Here is an 18532-nt window from a genome sequence, read left to right as displayed (position 1 = left end):
AAATTTAAAAGTACATGGAAGCCCAAAAAAGTGATAAAAACACAACCCAAAACCTCTGGGACACAGCAAAGGCAGTCATAAGAGGGAAGTATATAGCAATCCAGGCCTTCCTAAGAAGGAAAAAAGGTCTCAGATACACAACCTAACCTTACACCTTAAAGAGCTGGAAAAAGAACAGCAAATAAAAACAAAAACCAGCAGAATACAGGAAATAATAAAGATTAGAGCAGAAATCAATGCTATCAAAAACAAACCAAACCACCCAAACCAAACAAAAAAATAATAAAACAGATCAATGAACCCAGGCTTTGAAAGAATTAACAAAACTGATAAACCCCTAGCCAGTTTTATCAAAAAGAAAAAGGAAAGGACCCAAATAAATAAAACCAACCATGCAAGAGGAGAGATAACAAACAAGACAGCAGAAATACAAACAATAATAAGAGAATATTATGAGCAACTATATGCCAATAAAATGGGCAATCTGGAAGAAATGGACAATTTCCTAGAAACATATAAACTACCAAAACTGAAACAAGAAGAAATAGAAAATTTGAACAGACCCATAACCAGTAAATAAATCAAATTTAGTAATCAAAAATCTCCCCAAAAACAAGAGTCCAGGGCCAGATGACTTTACAGGAGAATTCTACCAAACATTTAAAGAAGAGTTAACACCTATTCTTCTGAAGCTGTTCCAAAAAGTAGAAATGGAAGGAAAACTTACAAATTCATATTATGAAGCAAAAATTACCTTAATTCCAAACCCAGACAAAGACCCCACTAAAAGGGAGAACTACAGACCAATCTCCCTGATGAATACGGATGCAAAAATCCTCAACAAGATAGTAGCCAGCCAGAGCTAACAATACATTAAAAGAATTATTCACCACAACCAAGTGGGATTTATACCTGGGATGCAGGGCTGGTTCAATATCTCAAAAACATTATACCTGGGATATAGGGCTGGTTCAATATCTGCAAAACAATCAACATGATACATCACACATCAATAAAAGAAAGGACAAGAACCACATGATCCTCTCAATAGATGCAGAGAAATCATTTGACAAAATACAACATTCTTTCTTGATAAAAACCCTCAAGAAAGTAGGGACAGAAGGATCATATCTCAAGATCATAAAAACCATAGATGAAAGACCCACAGCTAATATCATCCTCAATGGGGAAAAGTTGAGAGCTTTCCCCCCTCAGGTCAGGAACATGACAGGGATATCCACTCTCGTCACTGCAATTCAATATAAAATTGGAAGTCTTGGCCTCAGCAGTCAGGCAACACAAAGGAATAAAAGGAATCCAAATCAGACAGGAGGAATTCAAACTTACAGTCTTTACAGATGGCATAATACTCTATATGAAAAATCCAAAAGATTCCACAAAAAAATGCCAGAAGTGATCCAGGAATTCAGCAAAGTCACAAGATAGATATAAAGTCAATGCACAGAAGTCAGTTGCATTTCTATACACCAATAATGAAGCCACAGAAAGAGAAATCAGGGAATCTACCCCATTTACGGCTGCACCAAAATCCATAAAATACCTAGGAGTGAACCTAACCAAAGAGGTGAATAATCTATACACTGAAAACTATCGAAAGTTTATGAAAGAAACTGAAGAACACACACACACACACACACACACACACACACACACACACAAAGAAAACAATTCCATGCTCCTGGATTGGAAGAACAGACATTAACATGTCGACAATACCCAAGGCAATCTACAAATTCAATGCAATCCCTATCAACAACAACACCAGCATTCTTCACAGGTCTAGAACAAACAATCCTAAAATTTGTATGGAACCAGAAAAAACCCCGAATAGCCAAAGCAATCCTGAAAAAGAAAACCAAAGCTGGATGCATCATAATCCCAGACTTCAAGATGTATTATAAAGCTGTAATCAGGACAGTATGGTACTGGCACAAAATAGACACTCATAAAAATGGAACAGAATAGAGAACCCAGAAATGGACCCACAAACGTATGGCCAACTAATCTTTGACAAAACAGGAAAGAATATCCAATGGAATAAAGACAGGTGTCTTCAGCAAATGGCGCTGAAAAAACTGGACATTGACATGCAAAAAAATGAACATGGACCATTTTCTTACACCATACACAAAAATAAACTCAAAATGGATGAAAGACCTAAACTTAAGACCGGAAGCCATCAAAATCCTCAAGGAGAAAGCAGGCAAAAACCTCTTTGACCTTGGCCGCAGCAACTTCTTACTCAACATGTCTCCAGAGGCAAGGGAAACAAAAGCAAAAACGAACCATTGGGACCTCATCAAAATAAAAAGCTTCCGCACAGAGAAGGAAACAATCAACAAAACTAAAAGGCAACCAATGGAATGAGAGTTGATATTTGCAAACAATATATCAGAAAAAGGGTTCGTATCCAAAATCTATAAAGAACTTATCAAACTCAACACCCAAAAAACAAATAATCCAGTGAAGAAATGGGCAAAAGACATGAATAGACACTTCTATGAAGAAGACATCCAGATGGCTAACAGAAACAGGAAAAACCGCTCAGCATCACTCATCATCAGGGAAATACAAATCAAAACCACAATGAGCTACCACCTCACACCTGTCAGAATGGCTAAAGTTAACAACTCAGGCAATAACAGATGTTGGCGAGGATGTGGAGAAAAAGGATCTCTTTTGCACCGCTTGTGGGATGCAGGCTGTTGCAGCCATCTGGAAAACACTATGGAGGATCCTCAAAAAATTAAAAATAGAACTACCCTACAACCCAGCAATTGCACTACTAAGTATTTATCCAATGGATACAGGTATGCTGTTTCGAAAGGGCACATGCACCCCAATGTTTAAAGCAGTGCTATCGACAATGGCCAAATTATGGAAAGAGCCCACATGTCCATCGGCAGATGAATGGATAAAGAAGATTTGGTATATATATATACAATGGAGTATTACTCAGCAATCAAAAAGAATGAAATCTTGCCATTTGCAAGAACATGGATGGAACTAGAGGGTATTATGCTAAGTGAAATTAGTCAGAGAAAGACAAACAGTATGTGACTTCATTTATATGAGGAATTTAAGATACAAAACAGATGAACATAAGGTAAGGGAAGCAAAAATAATATAAAAACAGGGAGGGGGACAAAACATAAGAGAATCTTAAATATAAAGAACAAACAGAGGGTTGCTGGAGGGGTCGTGGGAGGCGGGATGGGCTAAGTGGGTAAGGGGTATTAAGGAAGACATTTGTTGGGATGAGCACTGATTGTTATACATAGGGGATGAATCCCTGGAATCTACTCCTGAAATCAGTGTTGCACTATATGCTAACTTGGATTTAAATGAATAAATAAATAATAAATAAATAAATAAATAAATAAATAAATACTGCAGCTTGAACTTTATAACCAAGGAGGCAATGGATGTTTTAAAATAACAACAAATACCCTCTCTTCTATAGTTATGAGTCTACACTTGGGAGACTGTAAAAGTTCTGTAGGGACTATGTTTCTGAAACATCTGCTGGGATATCAAGTGGCAAGTATCTCACCCTAGCATCCCTTCTTCTAGGTATCCCTCTTCTGCAATCATTTTTGCTCCAGAGAGTGACTCTCCCTCAAACAGCAAGCTGCTGTCTGAAAGTCACATGCTTTAAAGCATTATGTGGACCCTGGAGCTGCCTAAAATGATCATGAGCAGCAGATCCTTTCACTGCTGTATATACATTATCTAAACTAGATTTTCACTTCTTCCAAAGTCCTATTGCATATCTTATTTCTTCTGTTTCCACTGCTACCGTCTTTTCTTTTTTTAAAATATAATTTATTGTCACATTGACTAACATACAGTGTGTAAAGTGTGCTCTTGGTTTTTGGGGTAGATTCCCATGGTTCATTGCTTACATACAACACCCAGTGCTCATCCCAACAAGTGCCTTTCTCAATGCCCATCACCCATTTCCCCCTCTATCCTGCTCCTTCCCCCCCATCAACCCTCAGTTTGTTCTCTGTATTCAAGAGTCTCTTATGGTTTCCTCCCTCTCTGTTTGTAACTATTTTTCCCCCTTCCCTTCCCCTGTGGTGTTCTGTTAAGTTTCTCAAGATCCACATATGACCACTGCTATCATCTTATTCCAAATTACTCCAAACCTGGACCCTCTCTTCTTTCTAAAGGTAACTGCCTTCTAACCACAAGTATTAGAATTTGCTTTGTCTTATGTAATAATAGGGTATATAATTCATAGTGTGAATGCAAGATATTTGTAGATAAATTGTGAAAACTAATTTGGACATTGATAAGAATTTGATTTTCCTGTAATATATCAAATAAATCTGAACAACCTATAGTAATAATGATACTGGAAAGCACTGTGAAATAAAAACTTTAAGATGGAAAGAAATAGAGATCTAAATTTTTAGACTGCCCCAAGTCTCAATATGCCCTGAATTAGCCACCCTGAATAACTGCTACAGACTGAGTATCTGTGTACCACCCAAAGTCATATGTTGAAACCAATGTGATGGTATTTGGAAGTTGGGGCTTAGGGAAGCAATTAGATCATGAGGGTTGAGGCCTCATGAATGGGATTAGAGCCCCTACAAAAGAGACCCCAGGGAGCTCTCTTGTTCTTTCTGCCATGTGAGGTCATAAACAGTTTATGAACCAGGAGGCTGACTCTCACAAGACTCTGAATCTGTTGGTGCCTTGTTTTTGTACTCCCCAGCCTTCAGACCTGAGAAATAAATGTTCATTGTTTACAAGTAACTCAGTGTATGGCATTTTTGTTTTAGCAGAAAGCAGAGACAGAAAATTGATGCCAAGAGATACAGGTGCTACTATAACAGATACCTAAAATGCGGAAGTGGTTTGGAACTAAGAAATAAACAGAGGCTGAAAGACTTTGGAGGTGCATGCTAGAAAAAACCTACATTGCTGTAAATGGACCATTAAGGACAATTCTGGTGGATCTCAGAAAGAAAAGAGGAGATGCAGAGAAAGTCTCAATCTTCTTAAAGAACCAATTAAGAATTGAACAGAATGTTGGTAGAAATATGGATAGTAAAGGTCATTCTGGTCAAGTCTTAAATGGAAATGAGAAATATGTTATTAGACAATGGAGAAGAAGCCATCCTTATTATAAATTGGCAAAAATCTTGGATGAATTGTTTCCGTATTCTAGTGTTTTTTGGAAGGCTAAATTTGTGAGTGGAAAAAAACCCTGAATATTTGAGAAAATATCTATGCAAAATTTTGAAGGAGCATCCTGGTTCCTCTTGATGACTTAAATTACTTAAATGCTGAATTGTTAAGCAAGAGGAAGTATAACTTAGACTTGGAAGAAAAAGAAGGAAGAAGTGAAATTATCTTTGTTTGCAGATGACATGATGATATATGTAGAATACCCTAAAGGATCAACCAAAAAGTTTTAGAACTAAAAAGTGACTTTAGTAAAGGTGCAGGATACAAAGTCACATAAATCATTTGTGTTTCTACACATAAACAAACTATCTGAAAATGAAATTAAGAAAACAATCCCACTCAAAATAGCAACGAAAAGATAAAATACTTAGGAATAAACTTAATCAAAGAGGTGAAAGATTTATACACTGAAAATGTAAAACATTCGGGAAGAAAATTAAAGAAGACACACAGATGATGGAAAGACATCCCATGTTCATGGATTTTAAGAATTAATATTGTTAAAATATCCTTATCACCCAAAGGTATCTACAGATTCAATGTAATGCCCAGCATAATTCCAATCAATGGCATTCTTTGCAGAAATGGAAAAAAAGAAAACAAACAAACAAACAAAAACAATTCTACAATTTCTATGGAACCTGAAAAGAGTTCAAATGGTCAAAGTAATCTTAAGCAAAAACAACAAAGTTGAATGTATCACATTTTCCGACTTCAAAATACACTATAAAGCTACAGTAATCAACAGTATGGTGCAGGATCTAAATAGAGATTTCTCAAAAGAAGACATACAAATCTTCAACAGGTATATGTAAAGTTACTCAACATCACTGATCATTAGAGAAATGCAAATTAAAACCTCAATAAGATAGCATCTCACATTTGTTTCAATGGCTATTATTGAAAAGATAAAAGATAGGGGCACCTGGGTGGCTCAGTCAGTTAAGCTTCTGACTTCGGCTCAGGTCATGATCTTACAGCTTGTGAGTTTGAGTCCTGCGCTGAGTTGAGTCTGATGACAGCTCAGAGTCTGGAACCTGGTTCAGATTCTGTTTCTCCCTCTCTCTGCCCCTCCCCCACTCACACTCTGTCTCTCTCTCTCTCTCTCTCTCTCTCTCTCTCAAAAATAAACATTTAAAAACTTAAAAAAAAGATAAAAGATAACAAGTGTTGGTGAGAATGGGGAGAAAAGGAAACCCTTGTGCACTATTTTTGATAATGTAAATTGGTTCAGCCATTATGAGGTCAGCCAATATGGAGGTTCCTCAGAGAATTAAAAACAGAGATACCTTATGTTATAGTAATTCTGGGTATATATGCAAAGGAAATTAAATCACTTCTCAACAAGACATCTGCATACCTGTGTTCACTGCAGCATTATTCACAATAGGCAAGACATGGAAACAAGCTAAATATCTGCCAGTAGATGGATGGATATAGAAAATGTGTCACTTGCAAGAACGTGGAAGAACCTGGAGATCATTATACTAAGAGAAATAAGTAAGCTACAAAATGACAAATACTGCATTACCTCACTTATATATACGGCATCTAAAAAAGATGAATTCATGAAAGCAGAGAATAGAATTAATTGTGTTTGCCAGGGTTGGGGGGCGGGGGAAGTGGAGGGATGTTGGTCAAACATCAGAAAGTTTCAGTTAGGTAGAATGAATAACTTCTGGAGATCTAACCTATAGCATGTTCAGTGTAGTTAATAATACTGTATTATATACTTAAAAGTTTCTAAAAGAGTTGACCTTAGGGGTGCCTGGTGCCTGGGTGGCTCAGTCAATTAACCATCCAACTCTTGACTTTGGCTCAAGTCATGATTTCATGGTCTTGAGATCGAACCCCTCTCTCTCAGAAAGACAGAGAGAGAGAGAGAGAGAGAGAGAGAGAGAAAGAGTTGATATTAAGTGTGCTCACCAGACACAAAAATGTAAAGTGATATTATTATGCTAATATATTAATTAACTATGGCAATCATTAGCTAATTGTGGCAATCATTTCACTACTTACATATATTTCAAAAACTCACATTATACACCCTAATGTACATTATTTTTATGTGTTGATTATATTTCAATAAAGCTGGTAAAAATAAAGAGGAGTATTAAAATGTCCAACTATTATTGTTGAATTATCTATTACTTCCTTTAATTCCGTCAATTTTGCTCCATATATTTTAGGGTTCTGTTTTTAACTGCATGTGTGTTGGCAATTATGTCCTCCTAATATTCTGGCTGTTTTATAACTGAAATTACTTTAATTCTAGTAATGATTTTTGTCTTACAGTCTATTTTGTCAGTTATTAGGATAGATACTTTTGGTTTGTATGGTACTCTTTTTCTGTCCTTTTGTACTCCACATATTTGTGGCTGTATATCTAATATGCATTCCTTGTGGACAATGAATAATTAAACAATATTTTAAAATCCATTCTTCCAATATTATTTTTTATCAGACTGTTTAGGCTCTTTGCATTAAATGCAGTTGCTGATATGATAGGATATATGTCTGCATTTTGGTATTTCTTTTCCATACACTTTTGTCACTTCTTTATTGCTCCATGACTGCTTTCTTTTGTGATAAACAGATTTTCCATACCATACTATTTGAATTTACTTTTTGTTGCTTTGGCAATATTTTAGAAATTATTTTACTTCATGGTTTCCCATATAAATTTATAACAATCTAGTTTGGATTAATATCAATTTACATTCTTTATTATGCAAAAGCTTTAACATATCTACATTTTTCACTGCCCTTTGTAAAATTATGAATAAACTAATTTCATCTTTACATATTATGAGCCTAGAAACATAATTGGTAATTGTTTTATGCAATTGCCTTTTAACTGAGATAAGAGAAGAAAAGTCACAAAAAAAGATACCCTTATCTTATCTCTGTATTTGACTATGTATTCAACTTTATCAGGTTATTTATTTGTCTTGTGGGTTTAAATTACTGTTTAATGTCCTTTTATTTCATCTTGAAAGCCTCCCTTTAGTATTTTTTGCAGGACAAGTCAGCTAGCAACAAATTCTCAATTTTTGATAATCTGGAAATGTCTTAATTTCTCTCCTTTGTTTTAATGAATAGTTTTTCTGAATATAATTGCTTAGTTAATAGTCTTCTGGTCAGTACTGTGAATATGACTTTTTATCGCCTTCTGAAACATATGGTTTTCAATAAGAAGTAAGCTGTTAATCTCACTGAGAATTCCTGATATGTGATGAGTCACTTTTGTTTTGTTGCTTCCAAGATTGTGTCTTTGTCTGTTAACAATTTGATTATAATGTGTTCAGACAGGATCTGTTTGAGTTTATTCATTGAACTTGAATATGTGGATTTGTATCTTTCACCAAATTTGGGAAGGTTTGGTCACTATTTTTTTCAAATATTCCTTCTGCCCCTTCCTATCTTCCCATTCTGGGATTTGCATAATGTGTATGTTTGTATGGTATCCCCCAGGGGTCCACTTTTATTTATTCTTTTCTTTCTTTTCCTCACAATGGATCATTTCAGTTATCCTATTTTCAAGTTTATTTATTATCTTCTGTCTGCTTATATCTGTTGTTGAACTCCCAAATGAATTCATTTTAATCGTTACACTTTTCAGTTCCAGAATTTTTGTTTTGTTTCTTTATAATTTCCATCTCTTTATTAGTATCCCCATTTTGTTCATACAATGTTTTCTTGATTTCCTGTAGTTCTTTGTCTATGTTACTTTGTTCTTTAAGCATATTTAAGACAGTTGTTTTGAAGTCTTTTTCCAGTAATTTTGATATCTGAGTTCACTTGGAAAGAGTTTGTCAACTTATTTTGATTCTTTGAAAGAGGTGTATTTTCCTGTATCTTTGAATCCTTTCCAATTTTTTGTTGTTGTAAAACTGAACATTTGAGTATTATAACGTGGTGACTCCGGAAATCATATTTTTATACTTACTCAAGATTTCTCTTTCTCTGTTTTTAAATTACTAAAGACTTTATTTTTTTTATTTCTTTTTTTAAATTTTTTTTAACATTTTTATTTATTTTTGAGACAGGGAGAGACAGAGCATGAACAGGGGAGGGTCAGAGAGAGGGAGACACAGAATCCGAAACAGGCTCCAGGCTCTGAGCCGTCAGCACAGAGCCCGACGCGGGGCTTGAACTCACAGACCGTGAGATCATGACCTGAGCCAAAGTCGGCCGCTTAACCGACTGAGACACCCAGGTGCCCCTACTAAAGACTTTAAATTAGAGACTTTTCTCAATTATTTTTGCAGAGACTATATTTCTTTTTAAGGACTGTTAGTGAAGTCTCTATGAAATCCTAGCTAAGTGGACTTAAAATCCTAAAAAAATTTAAAAAAAATAAAAAAATAAAAAAAAATCTATCAAATTATAACATATGAGGTGAGTATTAACCAGGAGACCTGAATTCATGGTCAATAGCAGAAATGACTGAGGTATGTGGAAGATATTGTTGACAGCCCTTCAGAAACTAAGACTATGAGGAGATAGGCAACAGGAGCTTCCTCTTCCCATGATGTTCAGTGCATGCTGTATTAGTGAACTGACTTCTTAACAGGGGTTTTGTAGCCCAGAGGTTATATTCACACTGGTTTAAAGTAGTTCAGGCAAAAAAAAAAAAAAAAAAAAAAAAAAAAAAGGATAGTATCCAGGACACTAAAATGTAGGATGTGTAAACATGGTAACCAGTGATATAAAACCAAACAAAAGTTTGAATTCCTCCCTTTGACTACTTGCTCTTTGCTTTGTAAACAGAATCCATGAAGGCAAGACTGGAAATACTGAAATATAAGAGAGTAGTTGAACATCAGAGGACAAGGAAGTGTCTTGAGAAGAAAAATACATCACATAAAGCAAAGCTGAGCTTCTTGAGCTTCTGAAAAAGTTGCTTTTGAGCACAAATGTCTCTCAATTCTGCATTTGATTTTCCAATCAATTCTGCTTGTCTTCTGCCTCCAACTACTAGATTGTTTTGTTTTGTTTTTGTTTTTGTTTGTTTTGTTTTGTTTGTTTTTTGGCTGGCTGTACAATTTAATCAGTGCAGATTGTTTTACAGAAAGAAATGTATGGGGGTGGACATGGACCTCCAAGCCCCATCCCTTAACTCGCTCTCTGGTTCTGAGGATGGAGGGGTAGCAAGACAGCCTGTGAGAAGCCTCGCCCTACAGGGGCCTTGGGGATCTGAGTGGCAGACCCATTTGCCCTGGGCTGAGGGGAAGCAGAGGGGACAGAGCCGGCTGTACAGTACCATTTCCACAGCAGCCTTGCTGCCTGCTTACTTTGGGAAGGAAAAAAAGGAAGAGGTGGCTCTGCCTTTAGGGCTGAACCAAGAAAAAGGGGAGTCTCCAGGACCACAATGGGCTCCTTTGGGGGCTCCACAGCCACATTCCACAGTCTGTGTGAGGGGATGAGCTGCTGGCCCTTCTCCACAGTGTCCCCTCTCCCAGTGCCCTGGGGGACAGGGAATGGAGGGGAGGAACTCCTGAGCCTGGTGCCTGGTGCACCCGTCAGCACCCTGTCTCCCTGGGGCAGCTGCGACCCTGGCAGTGGGTGCCTGAGGCCAGTGGGGTTCTGAGACCCCTGAGGGTGGTGGTGTGGGTGAGGGTGGGTGGGAAGAGGCCCCGGAAAGATGCCCAAGCGCATCACAGCTCAGAGAGGAGTGGATGGGGGCTGGAAGCCCAGACTTGGTGGGAGTGAGGCTCCTAGGTGGAGGGGCCTTGACAGACCCCCTTTGGTCCTGGGTAAGGCAGGCCAGGAGATATGGGCTCCAGGAGGTGTGTACACACCAGGAGGTGTGTTACCAACACTCAGCTGCCCCCTTCCTCATCTGTCCCCTCCCCAAAGTTCCCCTCTCTGCCACCTGGGCCAGCCTCATGGCCCTCATCACTGCCCTCTCACTGTCACTGCCCACCCCGGGCTCTGCACACCCATCAGGGTTGAAGGGCAGACAGGCCACATGGGGCCATTGGAGTCCTGTGTCCACACACTCTTGGCAGCCTGTGAAGACCCACAGGGTGGATTTGGGGTAGTCCAGTTCCACTCGCAGGTGCTCATTGTCAAACCTTCAGTACTTGGTGCCCTTGTAGAAGGACATGTAGGCTGTGTCTTTGCTCAAGAAGGCAGATCATTGATTTTAAGAAATATATTAGGGCTTGGGGTATAATAGATAATTTAAATGGATAGAGATAGATAATTCATAGTAAATCTAAACAATGAATCCTTAGACACATAGAAGATACTCCCTAAAAATTAATGTGTGCAAAGCACAGATTAACCCAAAAAAATCTAGTATTATCTACATCTTAAATTCTACACATTTTGTCCACCCAAAAAGTGTTTTGTCTGCAATGATTCTATTTCTCTTTAAAGTCACCTAACTTATATTTTTCTTACTCATGTGCATTTAATCATGGAAACAATGTTTACTAAGGTTCCTTTGAGTCCTCTTTTTTTTTTTTAATAATTACATGAAAAATAAGATTTTACCACCATTCAATACAGTTTGGTTACATTTAACATAAAAGCAATGAAATGTTAATAATAAGCTTGGTATAAATTTTGCTTTAGAATTTAGAATGAATAATAAATTTTTAAAAAGACAAAATAAATATATAAAGATCCATATACTATTCAGGCTAATAGATGTGTAAGTGGAAAGCTTAGGGGAAATACTTAAGCCTCAATCTATTTATGATCATATTTTTTGCACAGAGGCAAATGCTTTCTAAAATGTTCTCACATATCAACTACTTAGAATTTTAAAACTTTCACAATATTGCCATTAAAATATAAACATTTAGAATAAATTACAGATGTCCAAGGTCATGAAAACAGGTAATAACAAAGCCAAGATGCAAACGGGATTCTCTGGACTCCTTGATCAGCACTCACTCATTCCAATTTCCTCCTGCTGTCCTGGACATTATCCTTTTTTCCCTAGAGAAATCCGTTCTGCTATGCCTTCTTACTCAATTCTTTTCCTACAAGATCTACCCTTTTTCAGTGTTTTGCTATCAAAGAAAAATATCAAAATGAAAGAAAAATATGCTGCTTTACTAATATGAAAATGACCATAACCTGGTATGTTAGCTTCCCCAAGAGCATGCCATTTTCAAATAGGACACTTGTTTTCCCTTTAGGGATAATATCTAACTTCAAACTATAGACTCCTATGGCAACTTGTCGTGAAGAATATTAGGCAGGGATTCATTCCCATTGCCAACAAAATAACAATGCGATCTGTTACACAGCTTGTCTGGTCTGAAACATCGCACTTATTCATGAATAACGCAGTAGATAAACTAATACTCAGTCTACAACTTTCAGAGTGTTTCTACATGAATTATCCCATTTAATCTCATGTCATAGGACATCACATATTCTGGCCTGATAAACTGACAGAAACAAAGACTGTGAGAAAAAGCAGGTGGAGTCAATGACCATGTTCCAGACTAGTCCCAAAATATGTAAAGTAGTATGTCATTAATGCTCAAGATTTTACTTAACATAATTAAATTGACACAAACCTACTGATTTTGTATACAGTTAGGTGAAGAGCCCACCACACTGTTCAGGATATACTGTTGACATATGTCATAGTCTAAAAGCCTTTTTTGACCATTTTTATCCTCTGTCCTACACTCTGAAAATATGAAGTTTCTACTGATAACTTTGACATGAAAAGTTCATCAATGAAATAACTTCAGGCTTAATATGTCTTTGAATAAAACTAATCTGAAGCTCATTAATAATGTTACTCTTAAAAATATAAAATAACATAAAAATAAAAATAAAATAAAATAAATTAAAAAGTCTCCTTCATTTCATCCTATTTTCCTAAAAAAGTCTCCTTCATTTCATCCTATTTTCCTTTTGCATCCAAACTGTAGTTTGATTGAAACTTGTTTCACAGCACTTCAACCCACAAAGCTAGAGTCACTTAGTAAACTACCCACACAAATTAACCCCAAATTCTATTTGTTTCAGAATTCTTTGTTTCTTTTCTAATGCTGGATTTTCTTTTTATTACTTGTAAAATAAAACCATAATACCAATAACAGAAAAAACCATTATTTGGATAAGCATTTTAGTTCTTGTTCAATTTGTCTTAGCTTGAGTTCCTGCCTTTCTATCTGAGGGACTATCGCCAATGTGGCTCAGAATCCATGACTTGTTTCCTCCAAACCTGAAGCTAGACCACTGAGCTTACAGTGAAAATAATGCTTATTCTCTGAAAGCGGATGGTAAAGACACTGTGTGAACTCTGTTTTATTATAAAAGGAAGATACCATAGTCACTTTTATTTTCAGTGTGTAGGCTTCAAACATAGGATTGAAGGATTTCCCGACAGATATTTGTTGAGTTATGAATAAATAAACAAGTAAATGAATAAAGAATGTTTCTCGTGATTTAGTAAGCAGCTCACACTCTGGGATTATGTATCTGCATGTCCGTGTATATTATCTAGGTATTTCTTGAATACCTTGGGTATTGCTGACCCATCTGAGATGTTTTATATAGTCTTGTCACTCAAGTCTTCTTATGTCCCCAACAAATATACTCAGTTTCTGAGATGAAATGTGAGATTAAGAAAACTGTCTTCTGGGAGCACCTTGGTGGCTCAGTCAGTTAAGTAACTGACTTTAGCTCAGGTCATGATCTCACAGTGTGTGAGTTTGAGCCCCACATCAGGCTCTGCACTGACAGAGTAGATGCACTCACATGTACACACTCTTTTTCTCTTTTAAAAATAAATAAATATTAAAAAATAAATTAGGGGGCACCTGGGTGACTTGGTCGGTTAAGCGTATGAGTTCAGCTCAGGTAATGATCTCGTGGTTCCTGAGTTTGAGCCTGGCTTTGGGCTCTGTGCTGACAGCCTGGAGCCTGGAGCCTGCTTTGGATTCTGTGTCTCTCTCTCTGCCCCTCCCCACCAAAACTAAATAAACGTTAAAAATTTTTTAAATAAAGAAAACTGCCTTCTGTTAAATCATACCAAACATGTTTGAATTTATTTTTTTTTTTTTTGAAGAAATTAAGAAAGTGAAAGCAAATGTGCCTGCTGTAACTACTCCAGTCATGAGGGACAGACAGCAAGCAGTTCAGATTGTGGCAAGTAGCCTGCAGCATTTGATTGTAGTCGCTATGAGTTTGCCCCTAAATCCGAAAACCTTCCTGAAAGGATTAACAGGAAAGCCAGTAATGACAAAACTCAAGTCCAGAATGGAGTACAAAGACCACCTGGTATCTGCAGATGGCTATATGAATATGCAGCTCGCAAATGCAGAAAAATACATAGATGGAGCATCGTCCGGACATTTCAGTCAAGTTATAACAGGGTGTAATAATGTCCTTTATATCAGGGGTGTTGAAGAAGAGGAAGAAGATGGGGAAATGCGAGAATTACAGCTTTTGTGGGGATTTTTTTTAAAAAAATACATATTTCTAGACGATAAATAGGTTTTTTTTCCCCTTTGGAAATCAATGCAAGATATTTCCTGAAAGTAAATGCAAGATATGTAAGTCTAAATCACATCTTGGGAAACTGAGTAATTTTCAGCAAAGTATCAGCCACATGACCATGATAGCTTAGATCTGCCTTTTGTCTAAACTATCTACTCAGAAGTTACTTTTGATAGATCCTATGCATTTTGTACTCACAGAATAAGTTATTCAGAATTTTGAGCTGGAAGATATCAGTCATAATTATTTTAAATTGTGAAAATACCAAATCTCCAAATCTGGCAGTGATATAGATACATGTGTAATGAATTTGAATGGACTGATTTATGTGAAGGATAATATACTTCTCATAAGACGAGAATCTTACAGAGTGATTCTTAACCAAAATTGAACATCAGAATTATATGTAATTTTTTTGAGATGTACACATGCCTGCTCTGCTCTCACCATCAACCTAAATTGACTGGGCCAGATATTCATTTTAAAAGAAGTTTTCCAGGTAAATCTCATACACATCTCAAAATGAGTATGGTTGGTGGTTACTCAATTTCTAACCTAATAGTGACAAGTGAAAAGCTGCATCAGTTTATGTAAATCATGGAAACTGCTAAAATACGCATTCCCCAAAATGTCAGTGGCTCAGTTAATAAAGGTGTATTTTTTAATCAGATTGCAATTTGTTATGGGTCATTCAGAAACTAATATCCTTTCATGTAGTAGCTTCTAGTGTCTGTAGTTCCTTCCCTTAATACTATACATATAGCCTTTCGAGAGGAGAAGGTAGGCCTGCTTTTAATCACTTCATTCCAGAGGAACATTTTGTTAATAGGACACACTACATTGTCCCAACTAAATGAAAGGGAGACAAGAAATTTCAATTAGCAATGATCCAAAGGAGAAAGCGACAAACTTTGATATGGGTGATGACTAATCACATAATAAGTAGCCAATAAAAATTGAAAGATAAATATAATTCTGAAACATGATTTCTTATATGATCCTTGATATTCTTACATCGACTATGTCTTACTACAGAAATTTAATAGATCAATATGCTTAATACTGTAAAATAAATCTCACACTAGTCTAGTCCTGACTATAAAAATAAATAAATTACCGACTTCCTCAAGAGTTCTAGAACAATTATTTGATGAGTTCAGCACTTTTAGTATCTCCATTTAGTTTCATTGAGAAAAATAGGTCAAATCTATTTTTCATTGCATCAATTAACTGCTCCAATGATACACGGTCTTCCACCCAACAACTACTAGTGAAGGTGATTGCTTCAAGTGTTGCAAAAAAAGGGAAAAGATCATTTCATTATGGGAAATTGCACTGGTCTATGAAAATTATACTTAGGCTACAGATATGTATTTACTTCGTATTCTCCAATATTTGGCTCATTTTCTTCCATGTGAGTAAGCTCTGATCTTTAAACTCAGAATATACTTCAGCGCCAAAGAAGGAATGAATGGCCTTTGGTTATCAACTTGCAAGTCTAAAGATCAAAGGGAATATATCCAGGGCCTATAGGTTCGGTGAGTTAATTACAACTTCTGTATCATAAATTTCTACCTACTTTGTGTTTTTTTTTTCAAGGATGATGTGAGGATAATGTATAACATGTATTACATTATGAATAGCAGCTATAAACAAACAAACCAAAAACTTAATATATAAGGTTGACCCCCGTGAAATTATTTATGATGATGTGGTAAAGCTAATAGAGAAGTTTACGTATCAGTATTTGTTGAAATTAGTATCAGTATTAATTTGATAGGATCTCCCTACAACTCATATAGGGATATTAGACTTAGGAGATTTGACACCGTGAGGAGCTAGATGTTTTTTACCAGGCAAGTGATGCATTTATTTTTTAACAAATTCTTATCTTCTCTTTAAGAGAAAGAGCTACTGTAAACTCTGAGATTTCTGCTATTTTGAGTCACACAGAGCATTTTTAGAAAGTAATTGGGGACAATTATTTGCAATCTGGAACTAATCATGATTTGAGCCATTTAGCTAAAATCTTTTCAAAAAGTCAAAGATGAAAGATATATGAAACAAAATGAGGTCCCTTATCAATCCTAATCTAGGCATCCTGAAATCACATAGAACTAACCAAATTTTAAGTGCATTATGTTAAATGGAAGAGTTTAAATTGATCACTAAAAGACAGGATTGTCTAAATGTGAAAAATGGAAGTTTAAGAATAATTGCTATGAAAAAAATAAAGCTACTACCAGGGAGAACTACAAGAAGGCTACAAAAGGACATTCTAAAAAAAGAAATTCTTATATACAAATATTCATGTTTAACAATGTCAAGGTTTACATATTCACAGCTGGTAAAGCCCAGTTAGGATTATAGTTTCAATTATTGTTACTATATTAAACTAATTCTACTTAAAACATAATTAATTATTGCTATATGCATCCCTCTTGTGTTTTTAAATTTTTACTTGAGTGCAGTTAACACACAATGTATATTAGTTTCAGGTGTACAACATAGTGATTTGACAAGTTTATACAATATGCTATACTTACCCCAAGTGTAGCTACCATCTGTCACCATTCAATGCTATACAATCTCACTGACTACATTCCTTATGCTCTGCCTCTTATTCCCAAGACTTATTCATCCCATAACTGGAAGCCTGTATCTCCCACTCCCCCTTCATTCATTACATCCATTCTCCCTACTCCCCCGCTCCCTCCCCGCCCCAAAAACCATCAGTTTGTTTTCTGTATTTACAGGTCTGATTCTGCTTATTTTGTTTCTTTTTAAAAGGCATCATCAAATTCACAAGTAGTGGCTGATTTCACAAGTAACAGAATAAAGAGTTATCCTTAACCTCTCTTTTTCCATACTACTTATTCATGGCATTTCTAAGGAAATACCAGTCCTATTTACTGTACTTCTTTAGCTCAGAGATTATTACATCCACTGATCGCTTCAACAAAGTCCTAACTAGTTTCACTGTCACTAGTTTTGCCTCTCTTCCCACAGTGCTGTCAAATTTGTCTTTTCAGACCTCATGTCTGATACGTGTTTTTCCTAAATAAAACTTTTTTTTAATCATTGCCTATAAAGTTCAAAGTATCTACTGCATCAATTACAATTATAGCCTATGGGGCAAATCCAGTCCACTATTTATTTCTGTAAGCTAAAATGATTTTTACACTGATTATATTTTAAATAATTATATAGTTACTTAAACAATGTGTTTGATTATGCCTCTTGGTCTGTAAAGCCAAAAATATTTACTCTCTGGCCCTTTATAGAAGAAGATTGCAGACCCCTGTGCTAGGAACCTGTGGAGAGCCCATTACATACACCATTGCCATTGCATTAGCCTTATCTCTTACTACAACATTGACACCTATTTTCTAACCGAGACGTCCCTGGAAACTGTTGAATTTTTAGAAAATAAAATGTTCCTTCTCACCTCTGGGCTTTACCTCAGTTCTAAGTCTGAAACATTTACCTCTGCTATCTTCCTCATTGGATAAGCCCTTTCTTCCTTCAAAATCAATTTACCTTCCAGGAAAAACTTTACAGAACTTCACTGTTCTGAGTAGCTGCAGTTTGGTTTTCTGACAAACTGTCATCTTTCAATCTGTATAGTACTTGTTGTGCAACAGAATGTGTAGTAGTTTTCATTTTCCTAAATGGCTGCCACGATATCTCCCATCTCGTATGTTCTTCTGCACTATGACTCGCCATATTCCTGTGAGGAGGTAGAGCCTATATCTCCACCCCTTGGATCTGGGCAGGACTAGTAACTGACTTGACTAGTATATTATGGCAGAATTAACACCATAACAGA

The 18532-nt window shown here is 36.2% G+C and overlaps 1 long non-coding RNA gene across 2 annotated transcripts in view; it reads left to right on the top strand.

Annotated features, from left to right (window-relative positions):
- LOC122215088 overlaps nucleotides 1-10200 on the top strand; it is a 39983-nt gene extending 29783 nt beyond the window's left edge. Inside the window, exons 3-4 of one of the 2 annotated variants that reach the window (XR_006200233.1) lie at nucleotides 6599-6723; nucleotides 9997-10200. This is a non-coding gene — a long non-coding RNA (uncharacterized LOC122215088). The remainder of the gene's footprint in view (nucleotides 1-6598; nucleotides 6724-9996) is intronic. The other variant, XR_006200232.1, reaches the window with a different exon arrangement.
- The last annotated feature ends 8332 nt before the right edge of the window (nucleotides 10201-18532 follow it).

This window comes from Panthera leo, chromosome A3, assembly GCF_018350215.1.
Source record: "Panthera leo isolate Ple1 chromosome A3, P.leo_Ple1_pat1.1, whole genome shotgun sequence".
Classification (NCBI taxonomy): domain Eukaryota; kingdom Metazoa; phylum Chordata; class Mammalia; order Carnivora; family Felidae; genus Panthera; species Panthera leo.
The sequence above is the reverse complement of the archived record's forward strand: the minus strand, read 5'-3'. Positions and strand labels throughout refer to the sequence as shown.